Below are 7,510 nucleotides of genomic sequence, written 5' to 3' on the forward strand. Positions count from 1 at the left end.
AAAAACTTAGGAACAAACCTGACCAAGGAGGTGACAGACTTATATGCTGAGAACTATAAATCACTGATAAAGGAAACTGAAGATGATTCAAAGAAATGGGAAGATATCCCATGTTCTTGGACTGGAAGAATTAATATTGTTAAAATGGCCATACTACTCAAAGCAATCTACAGATTTAATGTGATCCCTATCAAATTACCCATGACGTTTTTCACAGAACTAGAAAAAACAATCCTAAAATTTATATGGAATCATAAAAGATCCAGAATTGCCAAAGCAATCCTGAAGAAAAAGAACAAAGCAGGAGGCATAAGCCTCCCAGACTTCAGACCATACTACAAAGCAACAGTGATCAAAACAGAGTGGTACTGGGACAAAAACAGATGTATGGATCAATGGAACAGAATAGATAGCCCAGAAAGAAACACACACACCTACAGTCAATTGATCTTAGAGAAAGGAGGCAAGAATATACAATGGGAAAAAGACAGTCTCTTCAGCAAGCGGTGCTTGGAATGCTGGACAGCTGTATATAAATCAATGAAGTTAGAACAGTCCCTCACACCATACACAAAAATAAACTCAAAATGGCTTAAAGACTTAAATATAAGACATAAAACTCCTAGAAGAGAACATAGGCAAAACGTTCTCTGACATAACTCATAGTAATGTTTTCTTAGGTCTCCCAAGGCCAAATAAATAAAAGCAAAAATAAACAAATGGGACCTAGTCAAACTTATAAGCTTCTGCACAGCATAGGAAACCATAAACAAAACAAAAAGACAACCTACGGCATGGGAGAAAACATTTGCAAATGATGCGACCGACAAGGGCTTTACTTCCAAAATATAGAAACAACTCATACAACTCAAACAATCCAGTCAAAAAATGGGCAGAAGATATAAATAGACATTTATCCAAAGAGAACATATAGGGGACTTCCCTGGTGATGCAGTGATTAAGAATCCACCTGCCAGTGCAGGAGACACGGGTTTGAGACCTGGTCCGGGAAGATCCCACATGCCGAGGAGCAGCTAAGCCTGTGCACCGCAACTACTAAGCCTGTGCTCTAGAGCCCTTGAGCCACAACTACTGAGCTGGCGTGCCACAACTACTGAAGCCCGTGCGCCTAAAGCCCATGCTCCGCAACAAGAGAAGCCACCACAGTGAGAAGCCCACACACCCCAGAGAAGAGTAGCTCCTGCTGGCCGCAACTAGAGACAGCCTACGCACAGCAACGAAGACCCAACGCAGCCAAAAATAAATAAATAAATAAAAAATAAATTTCTAAAAAAAAAAGAGAGAAGGGCTTCCCTGGTGGCGCAGTGGTTGAGGGTCCGCCTGCCGATGCAGGGGACACGGGTTCGTGCCCCGGTCCGGGATGATCCCACATGCCGCGGAGTGGCTGGGCCCGTGAGCCATGGCTGCTGAGCCTGCGCGTCCGGAGCCTGTGCTACGCAAAGGGAGAGGCCACAACAGTGAGAGGCCTGCGTACCGCAAAAAAAAAAAAAGAAGAAGACATATAGATGGCCAGCAGGCACAGGAAAAGATGCTCAACATTGCTAATTATTAGAGAAATGCAAATCAAAACTACAGTGAGGTATCATCTCACACCAGTCAGAATGGGCATCATTAAAAAGTCTACAAATAATAAATGCTGGAAATGGTGTGGAGAATAGGGAACCTTCCTACACTGTTGATGGGACTGTAAATTGGTGCAGTGACTATAGAAAACAGTACAGAAGTTCCTTAAAAAACTAAAAACAGAGTTATCATACGATCCTGCAATCCCACTCTTGGGTATATATCCAGAGAAAACTCTAATTCGAAAAGATAGGGGCTTCCCTCGTGGCACAGTGGTTGAGAGTCCGCCTGCCGATGCAGGGGACGCAGGTTCGTGCCCCGGTCCGGGAAGATCCCACATGCCACAGAGCAGCTAGGCCCGTGAGCCATGGCCGCTGAGCCTGTGCGTCCGGAGCCTGTGCTCCGCAACGGGAGAGGCCACAACAGTGAGAGGCCCGCATACTGCAAAAAAAGAAAAGAAAAGAAAAGATACATGCACCCCAACATTCATAGCAGCACTATTCACAATAGCCAAGACATGGAAGCAACCTGTGTCCACTGACAGATGAATGGATAAAGAAGATGTGATACACTTATACAGTGGAATATCACTCAGCCATAAAAAAGAATGCAATAATGTCATTTGTAGCAACATCGGTGGACCTAGAGATTATAATTCTAAGTGAAGTCAGACAGAGAACGACAAATACCATACGATATCACTTATATGAGGAATCTAAAATATGACACAAATGAACTTATCTACAAAACAGAAACAGACTCACAGACATAGAGAATAGACTTGTGGTTGCCAAGTGGGGGTGGGGGAGAGGGATAGACTGGGAGTTTGGGGTTGGTAGATGCAAACTATTACATTTATAATGGATAAATAGGTCTTCCCTGGTGGCGCAGTGGTTAAGAATCCGCCCGCCAATGCAGGGCACACGGGTTCGAGCCCTGGCCCAGGAAGATCCCACATGCTACGGAGCAGCTAAGCCCGTGCGCCACAACTACTGAGCCTGTGCTCTAAAGGCCGCAAGTCACAACTACTACTCAGCTCATGTGCCACAACTACTGAAGTCTGCGCGCCTAGAAGCCAAAACAAGAGAAGCCATCACAATGAGAAGCCTGCGCACTGCAATGAAGAGTAGCCCCCGCTCGCCGCAACTAGAGAAAGCCCGTGTGCAGCAATGAAGACCCAACACAGCCCCAAATTAAAATTAATTAATCAATTATTTTTTAAAAACGCTTAGGGATTATGGCAGAGGCTCCCTAAGACCACTCCCAGGTTTGACAATTCAGGGGATTCAGCATATACTCCTGCTTACAGCTACGATTTATTACAGAGAAAGGATATAAAGCAAAATCAGCACAGAAAATAGACTCAGGGGCCAAATGTGAAGGAAAGCCGGCACAAGCTTTCAACAGTCTTCTCCCTGTGGAGTCACACAGGACGGAAGTAATCCCTTGAGCAATGAGTTGGGGCCACACACGTGCAATGCTGTCTGTCAAGGAAGATTACTAGAGACTCAGCACCCACGGTTCTCATAGGCTGATCATACAGGCACCCTCTGCCTAGCAGGTACCAAATTGCAGACTCCCAGAAGGAACTCAGAAGCTGAGCAGGAGCCATGTTGTTTGAACCAACAGCTTAGGCACAGTGAGCCATTCTTAGCAGTTTATCAGTTCTGAGGATTATGGGAACTCTCCCGAAATCAAATTTCCAGATGACAACCAAGGCCAAGCAGACTTTTCTTTTTTCCTTTTTTTTTTTTTGAAGAAATATGGACTTTAATGAAGATTCTTTCCCTTTGGTATAAGTGAGACCTGTGAAAACATCCAAACAAAAAGAAAAGAAAAAAAGGGAGGTGAGGATTTCGATAGTCCACACTCCCTTATCCATAAGGCCTAAGGACAGAGCAGGGCTTGCACCCCTGTAGCTGCGGCTGGACCCGCCTGGGGAAGGGATTCAGTAACTGCAGGTTTTAAGTGTCCTGCCCGCCCACCCGCCCCGTGTGGAACTAACACTCATTCAGCCAAACTTCTGCCTCCCAGCCTTGCGTGGGAGGTCCAAGTTTCTCTAGTCCTAGCTCACACTCGAACTCTCTCAACCTCTGGTCTCTCAGAAAAGATAACGCTACTGGCAAAGGCCGGGGTGAGGAAAATGCCGACAGTTGTAAAAGGGCTTTGAAAAGTCAAAAAGGTGATGTATAAATCGATTATTATCATTGTGTGCTCAGGAATAAGCGATGGAAAACAAATTAGGAAAGTAAATCTACAGCCCTAAAATATATGCATATAAAATAAAACATAAATGCAGTTCCAAATCTACTGATGGTATCTGAGAATTGACTACTGCTTTAGAGTCTCAATGCCCCGCTTCCCACCTCCACAAAATCCACCTAGGATGACACTTCAGTCACCCCCCCCCCCCCAACCCCAGCAGGAGGAGGCAGGGCAGAGGCTACAGGGGGAAGGCTATACTTTGGCTCTAGAGTATAGCATGCATGCAGCACGGGAGGGGTGGGCTTACAAAATGTATATATAGACCCCCTGGGGTGAGGGGCCCCGCCCAGGAGGCACTGAGCAAGGGAGGGGTCCATCTCCCCGCTGGCTGGGAGGGGGCTCTGAGGCAATCTCTAAGGGTTGCATACCCCGGGGAGAGGGGGCAGCTGCCACTCCTGCCTGTGTTCCAAGCAGACCTTTCTAAGGACAGCAGTCTCAGGCCTGCTGCCTTAACTCTTTTCCTCACATTGATAAACTAAACAAATATGTGCAATGCCTGTCTACTGAAAACTACAAAACACTTCTGAGAGAAATTTTAGAAGACCTAAATAAATAGAGGAATGTACCAAATTCGCGCCTCAGACTCAATACTGATGGCAAGTCTTCACAAATTGATCTAGAAGTTCAACACAATCCCAGTCAAAATCCTAGCAGGTGGGCTTCCCTGGTGGCGCAGTGGCAGAGAGTCCGCCTGCCGATGCAGGGGACACGGGTTCGTGCCCCGGTCCGGGAAGATCCCACATGCCGCGGAGCGGCTGGGCCCGTGAGCCACGGTCGCTGAGCCTGCGCGTCCGGAGCCTGTGCTCCGCAACGGGAGAGGCCACAGCAGTGAGAGGCCCGCGTACCGCAAAAAAAAAAAAAAAAAAAAAAAAAAAAAAAAAATCCTAGCAGGCTTTATCGTAGACATTGACAAACACCTTAAATTTATATGGAGAGAAGCCGGTTGGAGCCTGCGGTGTCGTGCAGGTGTCTATTCTTCAATCACTATGTCAAGTGACACAGATGTTTCTCTTTCTTCATATGATGAAGATCAGGGATTTAAACTTATCCGAAAAGCTAGAGAGGCACCATTTGTCCCCATTGCAATGGCAGGTTTTGCAGCAATCGCTGCATATGGATTATATAAATTGAAGAGCAGGGGCAACACTAAATGTCTGTTCACCTGATCCACATGCGCGCGGCAGCCCAAGCCTTTGTTGTGGGAGCAGTGGCTCTTGGTGTGGGCCATTCCATGTATTGAGAATTCTGGGCAGAACCTAAACCTTGGAAGAGGAGATGCTGTCTTGGTCTCGGTGGCGCTTGCTTTAGTTAGACATCTCATATTGAGGTTTTATGTTTATGTTGAAAATAAATTCTGCGGGTCAGACAATAACATGGTAATTTGAATACTGGCTTCCTTTCTTGCAGGCTTGATTTGCCTAGTGACTAGTTCACTAGCTATAGGTCATTCAGGGGAGTCAGATTAGCACAAAAACATGTCACTTTTAAATGCACTTGATAGTGGTACAATGTCCACCTTCTTAAACTCTTCTGATAAAATTAGTTGTGAAGAGGACAACATGCTCCCAGTTGCTGCAGAATATCATATGCTTTTGATGTAATGGAGGAGTCCTATCTACCCCATTTAATTTAACTCTTTCTGACTGCCTTGTGGACTGAGTACTGTTTTTAAGGTCTGGCTGGCTCTTGAAGAACCCTTTCAGAACAGTGCACGGAATACAACATTATAAACCTCCCAGCAACTATGTGTGTGTTTTTAAACCAAACCTAAAGAGCTGGTAACAGCTGCTTTGAAGTAGTATCTGTTTCAGAATCATAGTTGTAAACATGAGAATAACTTAACTGTAGATCCCCGTTTAGCTCTTTTGTAATTGCAGAATTATAGTTTGCTGCTGTTATATTAGAGTAATTTTTAAATGGCATTTTGAAATAGAAGTGTGTATTTTAAGTGCTAATGCAAAGGTAAATGAAAAATACTTTTAAAAATTTATATGGAAATGCAAAAGAATTAGAAAAGCCAGAAGAATTTTGAAAAAGAAGAAAAAAGTTGGAAGACCTGATTCCAAAATTCACTCTAAGGCTATAATAATCAAGACAGTGTGATACTGTCCTAAGGAGGGACATATAGATCAGTGGAACAGAATAGAGAATAGAGACCTACAGACCTAGAGACCTACAGACCTAGAGAATAGAGAAATAGACCTACACATATTTCTTTTAAAAATGATAATGGAAAAATTAGATATCAATATTAAAGAAGAACAACCTCAACCCTTACCTCACGTCATACACAAAAATTAACTTAAAATGGATCATAGACCTAAATGTAAAAACTAAAATTACAAAAACTTCGACATGAAAATGTAGGTGAATATCTTCATGGCCCTAGAGTAGGCAGATTTCTTAGATAGGACACAAAAAGCACAGACCATTTAACACATTTTTTTGGATAAACTTAAAACCTTTTGCTCTTCAAAAGGAAATGCCCTGGTGGCGCAGTGGATAAGACCCCACACTCCCAATGCAGGGGGCCCAGGTTCGATCGCTGGTCCGGGAACTAGATCCCACATGCATGCTGCAACTAAGGAGTCCGTCTGCCACAACTAAGGAGCCCTCGAACCCCAAATAAGGAGCCTGCTTGCTGCAACTAAGACCCAATGCAACCAAATAAATAAGTAAATAAATAAATAAAAAGGAAATGAAAAGACAAGGCACAACTTGGAGAAAATATTTTCAATACATATATTTGGCAAAGAATTTGTATCCAGACATACAAGTGCTTTTACAACTTCATAATTAGAAGACACGCAACCTAATTTTTTTAAATGGGCAAAAGAGTTCAGGAACCTCATAAAAGAAGATATAGAAATGGCCAGTAAGCACATGAATTATTTTCAAAATCATTAGCCATCAAGGACATGCAAATTAAAACCACAATGAGATACCACTCTACATTCACTAGAATAGCTGAAATTTAAAGATTTACATTAACATACTGGCAAGGATGTAGAGCAACTGGAACTCTCATTTACTGCTGGTGGAAAAGTAAAACGGTATAACCACTTTGGAAAACAATTTGGTAGTTTATAATACATATTTACCATATGATCTAGCAGTTCTACTCCTAGATTTTTAACCAAAGATTTATACACGTGTTCATAGCAGCTGTATTCATAATTACCAAAAATAGGAATGACTGAAATGCCCATCGACGGGTGAAGGAATAAACTAATCATGATAGTCACGTAACAGAATACTACTTAGCCATAAAAAAGGAACAAACTAGTAACACACACAACCACAAGGGCGGATCTCAAAAACACCATGCAAACACAAAAGAACATATACTGTATGATTACCACTCCAGAGAAGACTAATCTATTAGGACCAGGGATGGGAGGTGAGAATTGCTAGGAAAAGGCTCGGGGAAACTTTGGGGTAATAGAAAAGTTCTATACCCTGTTGCAGTGGTGCTCACATGGTATACAGGTTTGCCAAAACTCATCAGATTGTATGCTTAAAATGGGTACATTTTATTGCATGAGAATTACACCTTGATAGAGTGGATTTTTTTAAATAAATGTAGGCAAAAGTATAACAAAACCGCTTCCTCTTCTGCTTGAGAATTTGCCCTTTGGTTAATTGTCTAGCTATGTTCCCC

The 7,510-nt window shown here is 43.2% G+C and overlaps 1 pseudogene across 1 annotated transcript; it reads left to right on the top strand.

Annotated features, from left to right (window-relative positions):
- The first annotated feature begins 4,835 nt into the window (after nucleotides 1–4,835).
- Nucleotides 4,836–5,161, top strand: LOC309974028 (HIG1 domain family member 1A, mitochondrial-like; annotated as a pseudogene). Its single transcript has one exon. The product of its transcript is annotated as an HIG1 domain family member 1A, mitochondrial-like (transcript).
- The last annotated feature ends 2,349 nt before the right edge of the window (nucleotides 5,162–7,510 follow it).

This window comes from Leucopleurus acutus, assembly GCF_964270905.1.
Source record: "Leucopleurus acutus genome assembly, chromosome: 17".
In the NCBI taxonomy this organism is placed as follows: domain Eukaryota; kingdom Metazoa; phylum Chordata; class Mammalia; order Artiodactyla; family Delphinidae; genus Leucopleurus; species Leucopleurus acutus.